This window comes from Schistocerca piceifrons, chromosome 4 (assembly GCF_021461385.2).
Source record: "Schistocerca piceifrons isolate TAMUIC-IGC-003096 chromosome 4, iqSchPice1.1, whole genome shotgun sequence".
NCBI classification, from domain to species: domain Eukaryota; kingdom Metazoa; phylum Arthropoda; class Insecta; order Orthoptera; family Acrididae; genus Schistocerca; species Schistocerca piceifrons.
The window spans coordinates 416309945-416329594 of record NC_060141.1 but is presented as its reverse complement, the minus strand read 5'-3'; positions in this window follow the sequence as shown (position 1 = coordinate 416329594).

Below are 19650 nucleotides of genomic sequence, written 5' to 3'. Positions count from 1 at the left end.
TAAGTGTCTGCAGGATGATCTTGGATGAGCTCCAGCAATTATTCTGATTACACGCTTTTGTCCAATGAACACTCTTTTACTCAATGGTGAGTTACCCCAGAATATCACGCCATACGAAAGCAGAGAATGAAAATAGACGTGATAAGCTAATTTACTCAGATGTATATCGCCAAAATTTGCAATGACCCTAATAGCAAAAGTAGCTGAACTCAAACGTTTCAGCAGATCCTCAGTGGGTTTTTTTCCAGTTCAACCCCTCATCAATGCATACACCTAGAAACTTTGAATATTCGCCCAGAGCTACCAATTTCTGATCGAAGTCCATATTTATTAATGGTGTCATTCCATTTACTGTGTGAAACTGTATATACTGTGTTTTGTCAAAGTTTAATTAGAGCCCATTTGCAGAGAACCACTTAATGATTTTCTGAAAAACATCGTTTACAATTTCACCAGCTAGTTCTTGTCTGTTGCATGTGATAGCTATACTTGTATCATCGGCAAAAAGTACCAGCTTCGCATAGAATATAGAATGGCAAGTCATTAATATATATTAAGAACAGCAGAGGGCCCAAAACCGAACCTTGCGGCAACCCATTCTTGATTGTTCCCCACTTTGAGAAATCACCAGTTTTTTGCATGTTATGTGAACTGCTTATTTCAACTTTCTGCACTCTTCCAGTTAGGTATGATTTAAACCATTGGAGCACTGTTCCATTCATACCATAGTACTTGAGCTTATCTAGAAGTATTCCATGATTTACACAATCAAAAGCCTTTGATAGGTCACAAAAAATCTCAACGGGTGACTTCCGGTTACTCAGAGTATTTAATATTTCATTAGTGAAAGTATATATAGCATTTTCCGTTGAAAAACCCTTCTGGAAACGAAACTGACATTTTGTTAAAACTTTGTTTTTACAAAGGTGTGAAGCTACTCTACAATGCATTACTTTTTCAAAATTTTTGGATAAGGCAGTCAGAAGAGAGACTGAGCGGTAGTTGCTGACCTCAGACGTATCCCCTTTTTTATGCAGTGGTTTAACAATGGCATACTTCAGTGTATCTAATCAGTTATCAGCTGAGTGCGCTGTAGTAGAGGGGGGAGTGAGATGGTTTACGCCAGCCAAAGGAGATGGGCCGTCGAGGAGGAGTACGGTGCCCTGGACACAGACGGACCAGTGAGGGCATCTGAGCAGTGCGACTGCGGCAGTCAACATGGGGTGTGGTCAGATGTCACACAGACATCATTTGGCTGGGAAAGCAGATGATGTTTCCTCCGTAAGTGCGGAAGATACGGCACCTGAGAGCCAGGGAGGTGTTGCGGAAGAGAATTTCCCTTACGACGACTCTAGAATAGAGATGCTGAAGAAACATGGCAGACTCTTCAATTACCACACAGTCAAAGAAGGAACTGCCTCACCATGCCTTTTTTAATTCAAATACCACTACATAACCACTGCTTTACCGATGCAGGTGCAAAACGGCCCCACTGTACTTTGGCAACTCAAATCCTCGTCAACGCTAATTCTTTCTTTCTTTCCCTTACGCAGCGATCGCAGTATCAAAAATGCTTCAAATGGCTCTGAGCACTATGGGACTTCTTAACATCTTAGGTCATCAGTCCCCTATAACTTAGAACTACTTAAACCTAACTAACCTAAGGACATCACACACATCCATGCCCAAGGCAGGATTCGAACCTGCGATTGTAGCAGTCCCGCGGTTCCGGACTGCAGCGCCTAGAACCACACGGCCCGAGCGCAGGATCGGCGTGGTTACAACGGATTTGGCAATGTTAATTTTTAAGGATGGCCCTGGGACCGAATCAGTCTACGCCAACTGTCTGCGTCTAGTGTAAATCGGGAAATACTGCGGACGTGTTTCAAATGTCTGCGACGCGTGTAATTGAGGCGGAACGTGGGGACCAGCCCAGTATTCACCTAGCGGGATGTGGAAAACCGCCTAAAAACCACATCCAGGCAGGCCAGAACACCGGCCTTCGTCGTTAATCCGCTGGGCTGATTCGACCCGGGGCCGGCGCGCCTACCCGAGTCCAGGAAGCAGCGCGTTAGCTCTCTCAGCTACCCTGGCGGGTCCTCGTCAAACGCTAATACCAACACAGATGCAAGGGTGGGGCGTCACTTGGATTGACTTCCGCACGTCTTGCTACCACATCTCTGATGTCTGTCGACGTAATCAATTGCTACAAGAGGGCCTGTGACAATCTGACGGTAAAAGTGACAGTATGAAATTTATTTTAAAGAATAACAAAGAGATTCCTTTCGCAAACCAAACGTCGTAAATACTATATCCTTAGTGAAATTACAGATTTCAGGACCTCAGATTTCTTTGCCAGCTTCAATACTATTAAAAATGAACAAATGTAACAATTAAGAACATACACTAGTGAGTCAAAACATTATGACTACCTCCTTAATAGCTTTTTTTCCGTCTTTGGAAGTAAATACATCACTGATTCTGGGTATTAGTGCTCCGACAGTTTGTTGATAGGTTTTCGGAGGTGTGTGGCATTACATGTCTACGCACATGTCATGTAATAAGCGTAAATAACGGTCGGATGATTTGCGTAGGCGGTGATGGCGCCCGATAGCGACTCAGATGGGTTCCATAGGGTTTACAACAGGCTTATTTGGTCGCCGAGACATCAACGTGAGTTCACTACAATGCTTTTCAAACGACTGTAGCATGGTTCTGACTTCCAGACACTTGCAATTATACTGCTAAAAGATGACATCGCCGTCAGGAAAGACATCAAACATGACGGGATGCACGTGGTTTACAGCTGTCAGCGTGTCTGTGATTACTGCCACAGGTTCCATACAACAGCAAGATAATGTCTTTCATAGGATAATACCGCTCCCGCACGCCTGCATCCATGGTTCGCTGCACTTTTCGAGCCACCGTTCACTTCGATCACAGCATTTGTGGAGATGACCAGCAACCTAGTGCATCAAAAATATGATTCACCCGAAGAGCCGACACGTTTCCATTGGTCAACGATCGAATTCCAATGGTTCCATGCCCACTACAATCGTAACTGACGATGTCTTTGGGTCGACATGTGAACACATGGGGCTGGTCTGATGCGAAGCTCCATGTTCAACACAGTACGATGAACGGTGTGCTTCGAAACACTTGTGCGTGCACCAGAATTGTGCTCTTTCGACAGAGATGCCACAGATCACCATCTATCCTATTTTACAGAGGAGACAAGCCACCGAACCCCACGTTCTGTGAAGAGATGTGGGCGTCCAGCCATTTAGCGCCTAGTGGTAGTTTCACCGTCCTTCTTCCTCTTTCCCTAGATGCCGTCAAAATCGCTTATCTCAATGGATTTCCCCATTTGCAGCCCACATCTTCGCTAGCGTGATACCCGTCCATCCCGGCTTACATACTTCTGATACCGCCTCCTGTGTCCGGAAAGCCACCACGCGGCATCCAACGTCGCGGTGGCCCGTAGTCATAATATTTTGGCTTATCAGTGCATATGAAGTTTAGATCCAGTAGCAATATGTTTTCTCTCCTTTAAAATAATTTGTGCACTTTCATTTTTAAACCAAAATGATCGTACCCTCTCTTTCTGAACACTTGCCTTTGCCCAACGGCTTCGCCTGCATATGCTTTCGACCCATCCACCACTCCCCATCTCTGCGTCCACCTCTTCCTCCTTCTGTCTGTCCACCTCACCCTCCCACCTCTACTTCCGCCTATCCCTTCTCCATTCTCTGTGTCTCTTCATCTCCTCCTGACCATCTCTTTGTACATTTACTCCACCTCCTCTCTCTGACCAATACCTTTCCTCTCCCTCTGACCATATCCTCATCTCCCTTCTATACTACTGTATTATAGTTCTTATTCGTGGTACTTATTGAATTAGTACTTTATGTATTACAACAATAGCTCTTCTAACTTATTTATTTTAGTCCATAAAAAGAATCCAAATGTTCAACAAACATACTGAAAATGGGTACATACATTTGTATAAATTGTGCTTTTAAAATAATTACGAAACCACCTAGGAGCATTAAAGCTTAAAGAAAAATTTTCCTTCCCCCAGGAAAAATTTAAAAATTTAAAAAAAGGAAAATGAAGTCAAGTAATGTCAGGGGCTGGGTAAAATATTTGTTTGCTAGTATCTCCAGTCCTATTGATGGTAGGTGGCTAAAAACTCCGCAGTGGTGGTGCTCGTGAGGCCTGCTGTTTCTGTGCCAAGTTTGGTTGAAACAGACAGATGTACAGAGGACATTGTAACTGACTGGTAACACCAGGATTGACACATTGACAGTTAGACCAAAACAAGCTTAGTTTTGACCGCTAACTCGTTTCCACTGCACGAAAGAGCTGTTTGGGAGGTCACGTTTTAAGTGTCCCTTGTTAGTTTGTGAAGAGTATGATGAGCAAGAAGCCGTAGCGATGGAGGTAACTGAACATAGCGGAATAAGGTGGCCATTTCAGACGGACAAAGACGACGACAGCGCATGCCAAGACTGAACGGAACAAAAATGGTTCAAATGGCTCTAAGCGCTATGGGACTTAACTGCTGAGGTCATCAGTCCCCTAGAACTTAGAACTACTTAAACCTAACTAACCTAAGGACATCACACACATCCATGCCCGAGGCAGGATTCGAACCTGCGACCGTAGCGGTCGCGCGGTTCCAGATGGTAGCACCCAGAACCGCTCGGCCACTTCAGCCGGCCCTGAATGGAACAACTTCAGTATCTATGTGTAGTTTTGATAAATTATTTTTGTAGGTTTATACATTAAAACACATTATAATAAAATTATAAACAGCCGACCAGTTGCAATGGATAAAGAAATTCTTTACCTAGGTTACGACAAATATAAATTTGTCTTCTTCAGAAGGTAACAATTTTACATTAGAGTAACAATTTTACATTAGAGTAACTACGCTCGCTGATTACGCTCAGTTGGTTGTGAGCTCTGCAAGATCCATGAGCTATTTTATATTAACGTGACGAACCCTAATTCTAGGGCTATATTTTATTTTTGACAGATGGATCTATGCTGACAGTTGTAAAAACGGCGATGCACGTTAGTCCATACTAATGTAAAATTGTTACCTCCTGAAGAAGACAAATTTATATTTGTCGAAACCTAGGTAAAGAATTTCTTTATCGATTGCAACTGGTCGGCTGTTTATAATTTTATTACGTGAAACCGTTGCTGTTGTGCAGCTATGTTTAAAATATTTAAAACACATTGCTTCATTTAATAAATAAGTCGACGAATTTTCTGAGCAGTAGCAGTCCATGAAAAGCCTTCCCAACTGACGACCTCTCTGGCATTACTCTGACAAGAAATTTTGTATGGTGAAGGAGGACCCATAACACCTCACGTGGTTAAAATATTAGGACGCACTACCCGGAAAATCCCGGGAAAAATCGATCCAAAGTTTCCTAGATGCGTTATGAGTATAAAATGTTAGTCCACTGCCGAGCCGCCGTCTGGCCTAGACGTTTAGGACTCGGACTCTTAAGCCAGAGGTCTCGGGTTCTCTTCTTCCTCTGGCACTTTTTTTCCTTCTGTTTCATTTTCTTTTGTTACTCCATCAATTATTCAGAAAGTTTCCAAAACCTACATTATATTTAACAAATTAGTTACATTATTGAACAAAAATTATTTTCTTTTTGTCCAACAACACAATTCATGGCGGTGGGTTTTCCATTTTTCTTTGTAAAGTATATAAGGAGAATCATTGGGTTTTTAATCAGAATAACAAATTCGATTGGGAAACATTCAATTTTTATACATATAATAATTATAAACAAGAACCACAGTGGTAATTATCGAAAAAACAAGCAAAGCAATAATTTTTGCATCTTGCTCAACATATAAGTGTGGAATAAATGATGACTAACTGAAACCCTCAGCTGCCGACAGGTGTTGTTGATATACCTCGATGAGGACAACTGAAAATGTGTGCCCCGAGCGGGACTCGAACCCGGGATCTCCTGCTTACATGGCAGACGCTCCATCCATCTTTTTTTCCCATTATATCAATTGGAATATAAATAGTAAAGACAATGACTGTGCTGAAAATTAAAAAAAAAAACGGACGAATGGGACTCGATCCAGTGATTACGGGGCTTGAACGCTAACCACATTTTTTTATTTTCTTTTTTTTCTTTTTTCTTTTTATTTTTTTTTAAGTGGACTGGTGGGGGCTCGGGGGGCAAAGTGGGCAGGGGTCGAAACCCGAGGCCTGGCCACAGTGTCCTGCCCACCACCACAGAGCCTGTGGTGCTTAGGGAAGTGGGAGACACAGGAATCAACAGTAGTGGATGGCGTTGTTATTTATTTATTTGCATGTGTTTTTGTAAGATTCACTAATATCATGAAATTATGGGAACACATATGCGAAAGAGAAAAGATATATAAATTCTGGTTAAAGAAAAAGAAAGGAAAAAGGAAAAGCAAAAAGAAATAAAATCCGCGCAATCTGCGACGCGCTCTCCCATCCGCGGAGGTCAGAAGTAGAATAGATCGTAGGCGGTTGAAACTCAGACACCGCCGGGGGAGGAGGGGTGGGTGCCCTCTGACCCAGGCACCCCCCAACTCAGTGGAGGTCTAACAAAGACCGCTCGAAGATAGTTAGCAAATAGTGTTCGGTAACGTGGCGTGTTTTCGAGAGCTGCATGGGCTGTTCGTAAATAGGTCCAGAAGTCGAGGCGGGATTAGGTCCCACATGAAAGAGATAAGCGACCGCCCACCCTTTGACCCACGTAATAGCATGACATTTAGCGGCGGGAAAATGTCGGTCCTCCGGGTACAGAAACATTCGAGGTTCGATTGTGTCTGTTGGCACCCGGAGATAGCAGGCAATGATTTGCTGCACGAAGCGCCCTACATCTTGCGATGAGGCGCATGTCAGACGGTGTTCATCAGTGTCCAGTTGCTGGCAAAGGAGACAAAGAGGGGATTCTGACAAGCCAATGTTGTGCAGGCGCTGCTTCGTGGCAAATTTCCTGTTGACTATGTGATACCACAGTGCCCGGACGTTCGTAGGGAGGAAGGGCTGGTGGACGGTAGTCCACACTATGGGCCACTGGATGGAGGGATGTTTGGTCTCCATCACATTCCGGGGAACACAGCGCAGCAACAGGCTGTAAAAATCCTTAGTCCTAGGTGGGCGTGTATGTGGGAGACTGGTATGTATGTAACTGTAGTCGACGAAAAAAGGTCGAAATATGGGACAAATAAGGTACGATATGGCCGACAGACACCGGTGGTGAGGTGGAAGCAGGTAGGAGGACCTCAAGCAAGCTGCGTGTTAGAGATGTACCCTGGCCCATCCACTGTTTTCTCATGGTACTCATGTACAAGGCTGCAGCTCGCATACGAACATTGACGAGCCCGACGCCACCATGCCGTGAGGGCAGGGTAAGTGTCTCATAACGGATTTTAAACATTGAACTAGCCGTGAGATAATAGCCAAAAGCCGCCTGAAGGTTGTGCCCAATTGCAGTTGGCAGAGGGAGAACCAATTTTGATGCCACTTAAAGATTAATAAACCCAACCCGTTGAAGTGTGTCCTGGCGACACAAGAGGTTCTGGCGGACGTCGTTGCGGATGACGTGTAACAGGTGACGGAAATTCGTTGCCGCTGTGCGTGTGACCGTGGGGGTAAAGGTAATGCCCAGGTACCGGAAAGTCCGCACAAGCGGCAGGGGTGCCACTTCACCCTTCTGGAGGCCTCGTCCAATGTGCATTGCAGAAGATTTGGGACATTCATGCACTGCCAGCGGCAGCCCCATAACGGGTAATCAATTCGAGGACTTCCCGAATCTCAGAGCCGGAGCGAATGAAGAGGAGGAGGAGGTCATCAGCATATGCGCGACAGCGAAAAGTGTGTTGGCGTAGGGTGAGACCAGAGAGCTTGGTCGTCAAGCCCCCAATGAGGGGCTCAAGGGCAATGGCATACAGGAGGGTAGAGAGGGGCACCCCTGCCGTATCGAACGGCAAATAGGCACCGGCCCTGCTAAACGTCCATTGACTTGGACACGTGATCTGGCACTGTCGTAAAGACGCCGGATGACGTCGAGAAACGGAGGGGGGATGCCCATTCGGGCTGCCACCGAAAACAGAAAACGATGACGCACTTCTTCGAAGGCGCTGTCGAAGTCTATAGCGACGACCGCTGCCCGGAGTCTGCAGGCCGCCGCTATCGCAATTAAGTCGGGCATTCCCCTGTGGCAGTCTGTATGTTAACCTGTCCGCCAGGCGTCGTCTGCTGTGGCGAGAGGATATGAGGGAGTGTAGTTCGGAACCGCATTGCCAGTAAGCGCGCGAAAATCTTGTAATCGTCATTGAGTAGGGTGAGCGGTCTGTAACTCGTGACCATCGAACCACGGCCTGGTTTGTGGACTGGTATAATGATGCCCTCAGCAAAGGTGGGTGGGATTGCTTGGTCAGATGTCATCAGTTCTTGATACATAGTCGTCCACCGTGGTGCCATGAGGTCCCGAAAGGTACGGTAAAACTCAATCGGTAAGCCGTCAATGCCGAGCGATCTGTTGACTGCACCCTTGGCGATTGCGTTGTTGACTTCGTCTAGCGTGACCGCCACTGTCAAAGCATCCGCCTCCGTGTGGGGGAGGGTGCGCGTGACGTAGTGCAAAATGGAGTCGTCTGCTGCAGTTTCAGCGTCTGCATCACTATAAGTACGACGGTAGTGCTCGACGAATGCGTGGACGATGTCATTCTGAGTGGTCACCTGCGTTCCGTGGGGCGTGGTCAGAGTGCTGATGATCTGCCGACGACGCCGTCGTTTGTCGGACACTATATCATGCATGGATGGAATTTCTAAATCCGCGTGATCGTGGCGCCGCGTCCGTATCACGACTCCTTGCAGTTTCCGGCGTGCCAGCGCAATTATCTTCGCCTTAGTTCTTTGCCGTTCCAACTGGTTGTCTGGGGTTGGCGGTTGAGCATCCAGATCTCGGAGAATCGCGTAATAGAAGTCAACAGTGGTGCGATGCCAGTCGGCCATGTCCTTCCCGTATCTCATCAGTGTCCTCCGGATCGCCGGCTTGGCGCAGTCCAACCACCATGTCAATGTCGAGTGGTAGCGGGGAAGGTGTCGTTCGCAGGCTGTCCACGTTTCAGTGACTTGTTGGCGACACGCCAGGTCATGCAAGTGTGAGGTATTGAGTTTCCATGGCGCACGGCTGCGCCATACTGATTGCGGCGGAAGGAGGACCGTACAGATGTAAGCGCAATGGTCTGAAAAGGCCAGCGGCCAGCGTTCGGCGCCCCGTATCGCAGATCTAAGAGTTTGTGAGACATATATCCTGTCTAGTCGGCTTGCGGAATGATTTGTAAGAAAGGTATGGTCAGAAAGGTCACCGTGTTGTACTTCCCAGGTATCGTGAAGCAGGAGGTCTCGCACCACTATACGTAGCTCCTGGCATGTAGTATAGTGGGGAATCTGATCTTTAGGATGCAGAACGCAGTTAAAATCACCTCCTAGTAGGCAATGGACATAACGCCCTAAAAACAGGGGAGGGATTTCCTCGGAATAAAACTGGGCTCTTTCATGCCGTCGGTCGGTGCCTGAGGCAGCGTAGACATTAATGATGCGTGTCCCCATGGCAGTGAGTGCCATATCCCGAGCTGATGGAAGGAAAGTGACATCGGTCACAGAAATCCCGTGGCGGACGTAGATGGCCACCCCGCGGCCCATACGATCACTCGCGGAGGCGTGGGCTGTATAGCCATTGATATCCGGGAGACTAGCCAAGTGAACTTCCTGCAAAAGGGCGAAATCAATATCCGAAGCCCAGAACATCTCCTGCATAAGGCGGATTTTCACCCTGGAACGGATGTTGTTGGTGTTGATGGTTGCTATCCGGTAGGCCTAGTGTCGGATTGCTGGAGGCTGGTCCACTCCGCCGTCCGCGCAAGGGTGTGGGCGTCGCAGCGGAACGTTATCCCGCTGGCCCGCAGGGGAGTCTGGGGAGAGTATGATTAGTGGTGCGGCCGTGACGGCTCAGGGTCCCGTAACGGCTCCTGCTCCTTGACCTCCTCCTCGTGTCACGCCGTGGAAGCGGAAACTGGTGTATCGTCCATTTTGTCTGCAGAAGATGTTGTAATTGTGCGTGGTGTAGTGTCGCCTCTGATACGCTCATGATTTAGTTCAGCGTCAGCACGGGGCGCAGGCACACCGATAGATGTCTCCGCGCTCATTACGTCTTCGTCAGCAGTAGCGCGTTCTGAGGCCTCGTACTGGTCGACGGTTAAGTCCTCCTCGACTTGTAACGTCTCCTCTTGGCCGGAAACGGTGCAACGTCTTCGCTTGCGACGTTTCAGGGAACGTTGTTTCCTTGTGCGACCCTCCGTGTCCGACGACGGAAGAGAGTCGCGTCGTTCTGGCAGAAAGGCCGCTGTAGGAACGATGAGCGAATCGATCTCCATCGTGTTTCCGAGGTCAGGGTCAGCGTCTGGTTGCGCCGGCATCTTCGGAGCGGCGTCGATGGCCGGCCGAGGCGGCGGGTCGTCCGAGGCGCTCTCCGTCGGTGTCTGGTCGGGCTCGTTGGTGGCGTCGTTTCTGGTGACCGGGCGACGTTGCAAAGCGGTAGGAGAAGCTAGAGCAGCGGCATAGGTCACCGGTAGCACTGTAGGTTGCGATTTGGGTGGTTCTTCGGCAGCTGGAAGTTGCGTAATACGCCGTTGTAGGCATTCGGATCTAAGGTGGCCTTCTTTGCCGCACTCGGAACAGGTCCGAGGCTGGCCGTCGTATATAATTATAGCACGGCATCCGCCGATCTGTAAGTTGGACGGGACGTGGCTTCGGAGATCTATGGTGACCTGTGTCCACTTCTCCGCAGTGTGGCCATGGACTGTGCCGTATGGGCGTAGTGCCGCGACGACTTCCTCAGCAGGAAGTTCGAATGGCAATTCGAAAATGCGTATCGTTCGCATACCTAAGCCTGCGTGGTCGACGGTTACCTCCCCCACATTGCCATCAGCGTGACAGAAGCGGAGCCCCTGTTTGGTCTCACGTAGTATGCGTTCGCACGCCGCGTCGTTAATGATTTTCACATAGACCGTGCTGCTCACGATGGACAAATGTATGCCGATAATATCGGTCGCCGGGATCTTCACTTCCTCTCGCAGAAAACGCTCCACCTCGAGTGCTTTGGGTCGGGCATAATCGTTGCAGAAAGTAAATCGGAGTGTTGATTTACGGTAACTATTCGCCATGGATCGTACAAGGTAAGCCGGCACTTAAGCAACTGCCGTCAGAAAGTAAACAAGGCGAGCTCGCGCGCCGCACGAAGTCAACACGTACGCGTCCGCTCTGTTGCCCTGCCGAAGGCAGACTGTGAAGCCACCGAGGACACAGATGAATAGCACGACTGCAGGGACTTATCCCTTGCACGATTCAGTTGTCCACATCGAGGTATATCAACAACACCTGTCGGCAGCTGAGGGTTTCAGTTAGTCATCATTTATTTCAGGGAAAAGCTGCACGGTCATCAACAGTATTCTGTTCTTTCGAAAACAGTTGCTGTCTTCATATATATAAAAGCGGATTTTTTACAATCACAGGGCGTTTGCAATAAATCTGTACAAAAATATGCCCCATTAACATATACGAAAATGTTTTGAGATTCTGATAATTTTGAGGCAAACCAGGCATATTGAATCATGTGTCGGAATATTGGTGACGATAACTGATGGTGAATTATAGAACGAATTTTTATTTAGTCTTCCCGGGAATTAATTTCACAATTATCCTGTAACAATGCACTGCAATTTTGCAAGCAACAGAAGAAACAAAAAGTGCCGGAGGAGGAACCGAACCCGAGACCTCTGGCGTAAGGATCCAACCGCTAACCACGTAGGCCAGACGGCAGCTCGGCAATGAATTAAAATTTTATGCTCATAAGCACCTAAGAGACTTTGGATCGATTTTTCTCGGGATTTTCCGGGTAGTGCGTCCTAATATTTTAACCACGTGAGGAGTTAGGGGTCCTCTTTCACCATACAAAATTTCGGACAAATCCCGGACCCCACGGTCGCACCGTCTCCTTGTGAGTACAGAAGAGCGGTTGAGGCTGCCCGCGCCCAGTGACCCAGTTGTGGGCAGAGCCGGTGCCCGCGCCAGGTCGGGCGGCAGGAGGTAGGAAGGGGCAGTGCGGGCCACGTGTGGAGGCGGCTCGGTGCGGCGGCGGAAGCGGCGCGCGTCTGCACCTCGGGCTGCGCCGCGCCGCGCCGCGCCTCGCCTGTCCTAATTGGCTAAACAAACGGCGTGTTTACGCCTGCGCTGTATCCGTCCGCGTCGCGCGCCGCCGCCGGCTCCTCTTTTTGTAGCGGGCCCTGTGAGGGCCGCGCTGGGCCGGCGCCTTGTTTACGCCCGCCGCCTGCTACCGGCCCTACCGAGAATAGAACGCCGGCCCCACGCCTCGGGGCTTCCGTCGCCTACAACCGCCCCCCCCTCCCCTCCTCCTATTCTTCCGCGCCTTAGCCTGGGAGCCGTCACACTGCTCGTTATCTACGCCCCGCCCGCTGCCAGGAGGACACAGCGCTGACGCCGATATTGCTGATCGCCATTACCAGATTAATCGTATGAATTCTTAAGTTTCGAGAGGCCAAAAACAACAAAAAAAAGAAAAGTGGCGCTGGCACTGCCACCGTGCCAGCTAACCGCTGCCTCAGCCTTTGCCTAAGGCGTCACTGAACAACCCTACTACAGGTGCAAGAAAGGACACAGTATCGAAAGGAAAGTATCGATAACTCATGAGTAGTATCGTAAAAAAAGGTGTCGTACTGATATACACTAGTACCCATTAAAATTGCTACACCAACCAGTAATGCAGATGATAAACGGGTATTCATTGGACAAATACACTAGAACTGACATGTGATTACATTTTCACGCAATCTGGGTGCATAGATCCTGAGAAATCAGTACCCAGAACAATCACCTCTGGCCGCAATAACGGCCTTGATACGCCTGGGCATTGAGTCAAAAAGAGCTTGGATGGCGTGTACAGGTACAGCTGCCCGTGCAGCTTCAACACGATACCACAGTTCATCAAGAGTAGTGACTGGCATATTGTGACGAGCCAGGTCCTCGGCCACCATAGACCGCACGTCTTCAATTGGTCAGAGATCTGGAGAAAGTGCTGGCCAGGGCAGCAGCCGAACATTTTCTGTATCCAGAAAGGCCCTTACAGGACCTGCAACATGCGGTCGTGCATTATCCTGCTGAGATGTAGGGTTTCGCAGGGATCGAATGAAGGGTAGAACCACGGGTCGTAACACATCTGAAATGTAACGTCCACTTTTCAAAGTGCCGTCAATGCGAACGAGAGGTGACCGAGACGTGTAACAATGGCACGCCATACCACAACGCCGGGTGATGCGCCAGTATGGCGATGACGAATACACGCTTCCAATGTGCGTTCACCACGATGTAGCCAAACACGAATGCGAGCATCATGATGCTGTAAACAGTACCTGGATTCATCCGAAAAAATGACGTTTTGCCATTCGTGCACCCAAGTTCGTCGTTGAGTTCACCATCGCAGGCGCTCTTGTCTGTGATGCAGCGTCAAGCGTAACCACAGCCATGGTCTCCGAGCTGATAGTCCATGCTGCTGCAAACGTCGTCGAATTGTTCGTGCAGATCGTTGTTGTCTTGCAAACGTCCCCATGCCGACCGGTCTGGCCGTGCGGTTCTACGCGCGTCAGTCTGGAACCGCGTGACCGTTACGGTCCCAGATTCGAATCCTGCCTCGGGCATGGATGCATGTGATGTCCTTAGGTTAGTTAGGTTTAAGTAGTTCTAAGTTCTAGTGGACTGATGACCACAGATGTTAAGTCCCATAGTGCTCAGAGCCATTTTTGAAACTTCCGCATCTCTTGACTCAGGGATCGAGACGTGGCTGCACGATCCGTTACAGCCATGCGGATAAGATGCCTATCATCTCGACTGCTAGTGACACGCGGCCGTTGCGATCCAGCACTGTGTTCCGTATTACCCTCCTGAACTCACTGATTCCATATTCTGCTAACAGTCATTGGATCTCGACCAACGCGACCAGCAATGTCGCGATACGATAAACCGCAATCGCGATAGGCTACAATCCGACCTTTATCAGAGTCGGAAATGTGATGGTACGCATTTCTCCTCCTTACACGAGGCATCACAACAACGTTTCACCAGGCAACGCCGGTCAACTGCTGTTTGTGTATGAGAAATCGGTTGGAAACTCTCCTCATGACAGCACGTTGTAGGTGCCGCCACCGGCGCCAACCTTGTGTGAATGCTCTGAAAAGCTAATAATTTGCGTATCACAGCATCTTCTTCCTTTCGGTTAAATTTCACGTCTGTAGCACGTCATCTTCGTGGCGTAGCAATTTTAATGACCAGTAGTGTAAGCACCGGAATATAAGTATCGATAAGGGGAATTAGTGTAGATTCTCTCTGCTCCAATCTCTCCATCTCCGGTTATAAAGTCTAACTATAATAAAGACAGTCCATTTTTAAAAATTTTGACTATAATTATACAAGCATTAAAATACACCATGTTTTAGTTTCATTACAGACTACAGTTTATTTTTTATTTTTCATTTGAGACTTGAAATATGAAATTACAGAATACATTATCAAGAAAATAGCAGCATACTGTCCAAAAATAAATTAGTTTAATCTTACCTATGCTGCCTTCCTCTTCGTCTGTGCAATCACTCAAAAACAATATTTCGTCCAGTAATTTCGCTTATTATCTGTAGCGTGACTTAGACAACATGTTGTCTATCCCTAGTAGCTGCAGTTGACAGGTACTCCTTGGCTAGCTTATACAACTGGAGGAATAAAACTATTATGTCTTTTTACCAGTACTGAAAATGCAATAAATCTTTGCAAGGCTCATTCGATACAATACCTACCGGCATGAGTAAAAGTATCGAATAAAAGAGCATCGAGATGACTGTACTCGATACCAGGGACCATCGATACTTTCTCCGTGTCCCTGAGAGCAAGTGCTCGAAACGTCGCTCTTCGGCCCCTCATTATCACCTTCTGAAACCAGGCCCATTACCACTGAAACAACTAACTCTCTCTCTATCCTTCACAGGTGACGTAGGACCTATTCCAGTCCCCGTCAACTCACTGTATAAAAACTAGTCACCACTTAAAAGAGATCGTTTGTCACTTTGGAGGGCTGCATAGTTTTGAACTAGTAGCAGGAAGTCATGCGACTCCCCATCGCTGAAGTAAGTCATTGACACTGAAGTGGTATACACACCGCAGACTGTTTCTGTCGAACCAGAGCAGTAAGGTGGGTTGAAGTGGAGGCATGCTAGAATGACAGAAGCGATCTATCGTGTTTGAACGTGTCCTTGACAACACCAGCAATGGAGCTGCCCAATTTAGTACTAATATATCAATGCAGATTATCCAAGACATGTTTTTAGGAATGGTGTACAGGTCTCCTTATAGAGGCCGACCGTTCGGCCGGGCTACTCCCCAAATGGAAGTGTTCTGACTCATTCACCCGTGTATGGGCGATGGTTTCGCACTGTGGTCCGTGGTCCGGGTGTGTCGGTTCCAGTGGTGAGCTGCTACCTGGTTACCCAGACTACTACCTGACAACGCATACTCCGTCAGCACAATGTTCAATTGTTTCGTTCACTTGCAGGTAGAGTGCACCTGGTGGCAGCCAGCCGGTACACACAGCCGAACGTGCCGTGGGTGTGGAGGGGATGGTTCAGGCTCGCGGTTCGCTGATCGCTGCACCTATGAATTAGTGTCCTACCGCTCGCTGCCGTGTTACACGGCGCAAAGCCATCGATCAGAAAATATTCTAACTGATAGGGAGCGGAGACTAATGTCACGCCCTGCCAATTACAGTCAGTCTTAAACAGAAATTGCTGCTGTCAGTAAATGTTCGTCTATCTGAATCAGTTTCTGAGCGAAAACTGCGAAATGAACTCCCTGCGAAGGACATTTGCCGTCGGGTATCTCTCAGAAGGCCAATCCTGCGGCACATGAAGCTACAAGTCTTAAAATGGCCAAATAACACAGAAACTGGGTTGCAATGTGATCCTACCAGTCGTGATTTTGCTTCTCCTCAAATAAAGCAACGGCTTTGAGTGCACTCACTGCCCAAAGGGGCGTTCAATCCGAAATTGATGGAATGCCGGAGAAATGCGGACACCAAGTTTCGCCGGAGATTTGCGGACTCACCTTTGCCAGGTACTTTCGGCACAACCTCTCAGGACGACGGAAGGCCTTCCTCGAGCTGGCGGTTTACGCCAATCTCCATTTTCAAGTAGGCATCTCCACATTTTTCCCAACACCACCAGCACATAAGAGTCTTCCACAAGTTCAATATGTGTTAACAATATCACATTGTTCAATTTTATTGAAGCCATCATCACACCATCAGTTGTTATGTCAGTATTTTCATTTGACAACGCAATTTCAAGAAACCAAGATATCGAGGAACAGCATAGAATTTGTTGTTATTTCATTTACTATGACTGTAAAAAAAATAAAAATAAAAAAATAATAAAACAATTAATGGATTGTGAATGGTTGGGAAAAAAGGACGACCTTTTCCATCTTAATTTGTGCACTGAAATTCGATATCTCTTGCCGCTGATGAAAATTTGTTAATGATGTAACGCGACAGAGCAGCGGAAGAAAATATGGTAATTAGGAGGACATTGCAGTTGAAAAAGGTTTGGAATAACTGGACTTTCTGGCGACAGAAAGACCATTTCAGAGAACTTTAGTTTTGTGGTATCAGCCAATGCCCGCAGAACAGTAACCATATACCACTGCAGCTGAATGTCTAGATTATTTAAGCATTTCTGATAATTTCGTGAGATTGGCGTGTACTTTACACACTATCAGTTACTGAATAAAAACGGTTTACTGCTCGAAGTGGAAGTAGTTTTGCTCAGCTGCAGTGTGGAATACTGTTGTGAGGGTAGCAATCACTTCGGAACAGCAAAACACTTCCGTGAACCAGCTGTGTCCGCAAAATACGGGTGCCCCCAAGTCTCCACACACAATGATTGTTCAGAGTGCAATTCAAGTCAGAGATGTTTCTATCTGTTTTGCTGGTGTTTTTGCTACAGTAATACGTATCCATTGATTCAGGTTGTCGTGAACATGAATCAGTATGTTTATTTCAACATTCTTGATAACCAAATGTCCTTTCTCCTACATCTTTTTGGTGACCATGCTACAGTCAATCCCGCCTTCCAAGACAGCAACATCTATACTCCCAAGGCTGCGCGCAATTGTTCTTAGTATGGAAAACACTCAGGCACCTTATCACACGTCGAGTGTTTCGCTGCATCTCACAATATTAACCCTACAGAAAATGTCCTGGACAACTTCGAACAGAGAGTATAACTTAGCAGTCAACATCCCTACAGTTTGGAAGTTCTATGGGATCTAACCATCAATCAGTGGTTTCAGCTACACATGGTATACATCAAGAAATTTGTCGAATCTCTGCTAAACAGAAATAAGGCTATTACCAGGAGTAGAGGCGGTGTTGCAGCGTGTTAGCGTCATGTCTCCTCGGGGGTGTTTAATTGTTTGTCGGGAGTGCTTACAAAAGAAAATCATTAGCTGTAGTGAGGATAAGTCCAGGATCCACCAAGTGACAGGCGTGTTTACACTGAGGTGCGTTGACCACCAAACATCCTCATGACCCAGATCCAGATGTAAAAGAAACGATTATTGTATTTTAACGTCCTGGCATGAAGTCACTAGAGGCGAGCATAACTCCGATTTAACAAGGACGGGAAGTAAATCGGCAGAGCGATTTTCAAGGGAACAGCCTCGGCATTAATGCCATTCGGTTTAAGGTAAATACGAGATAAAATAAACATGGATTGCCGGACGGGGATCTGAGCTGTGCCCATCTCAACATCCGCGTTTAACGTCTTAAGTACTACAACACCCCGCTTACTTACAGATATCCAGCAGCGTGGTACAATTATGCACTGCTTGACAATTGCTAAGGAACAACTGACACTTGCTCATGAACAACTCGAAATTGCTACGGAACAACCTACAGTTGCCATGGAACACACGACCAATGACGGTAAAAGGAAATGTAGAGGTCGGGACACGTTAACTGCAGCGAAGCCTCTGCACGAACGCTCTGTTTGCATTCTACAGCTCACGCAGTACGGTGTTTGATGAAGATGGTTGTGGAACCAATTAGCGAGACATTCCTTGTGTTACGACAACATGTCTACAAGACATCATTTGAGTGCTTACCACCGTGAACTAGCAGCTGGACGCCTGCTGAAGCCATAGAAACCGGTGTGACTAAAAGTGTCATCTCGCAATTAAAAACCACAGTTTAAGGTGTAAATGCTATGCGCAAGCATGTCAGTGGCTGTAGACAGAGCACCAGATTGCAAATGGATCGATACGTCGCGAAAAGGATCGGACATCTCACTCATAGGTCGATCCCCGCGGATCTTGCAACCGCTATCGGTGCACGTGTTTTAGCCAGAACGATTTCGCTCTGGTTAAATCAGGCTGGTTAATTTCCGTGGAAGCCCGTTCAATGGATCCCACTTCGGCCACGCAATCATTGAGGAAGACGTTGGTGCATGTTGGCTAAGGTCGGCAACAGTGGTCCAGAGTGGTGTTCTCCGACGAATCCCATTTCACTGTGGCAAGTGATTCTGGCCACCAGCTAGTACGGAAAGAGAGGGGAACACGTTACTCACCAAAGAATGTTCATTAACATCGTCAGTATGACCTAGGCGTTACGGTGTGGGCAGGTATTATGCCGTACACTGGTTCATGCCTTTGTGCGAAGTACCGTTGCAGCACAGGAATAGTGTAGGAAGATAATTCTGGATCATGTCCATCTCTTTAGTGGTGCAGTAGATCCCTACTTCCTTTGTGGACGACAGTGCTATCCCACACAGAACCACAGGGGTGTCTGACACAATGGAAAGTGAAGATATTGATTGTATGGAATGGCCTGCGTACCCACTGGACCTAACCCCATAGCTCATGTGTCTGGATGCTCTTGGTAGACGTGTTTCTCAACGAACATCCCCTTCCCGAACCGCGCAAGGACTGAAAACCGCCTTGAGAGACGAGTGGGACAACATTCCTCAATGACTCCTCAACAGTTTGGTAGCCAGCGTCAATAACAGGTGCAAAAAGTAGCATTAGCGGTCGAGGAGGGCATATTCTTTACTAAGAGTCCGATAACGACCTTTATGTTGGGAGTCTGACAGCTGTCAAACATGAACGTCATTTATGTCTGTTATGCTGCTTTTCAATGTGAGCGTCTAGTGGCTAGCGTTGCTGCTCTGGTTCACAGGGTCCTGGGTTCGATTCCCGGCCGGGTTGGAGATTTTCTCTGCCTGGGGGCTGGGTTTTTGTGTTGTCCTCATCATTTTATCATCATACTCATTTGTGACAGTGGTTAGATTCGGCTGTGTAAAAAAATTGGACTGCGTGAAAATTGGGACTTTGTACGGGCCTGATGACCGCACAGTTGAGCGCCCCAAACTTCATCATCAACATCATCATCCAATGTGATGAAATCTGTACCAGTTTTCGTTATAAAACACCGCTTCGCCTCTATTACATGTGTA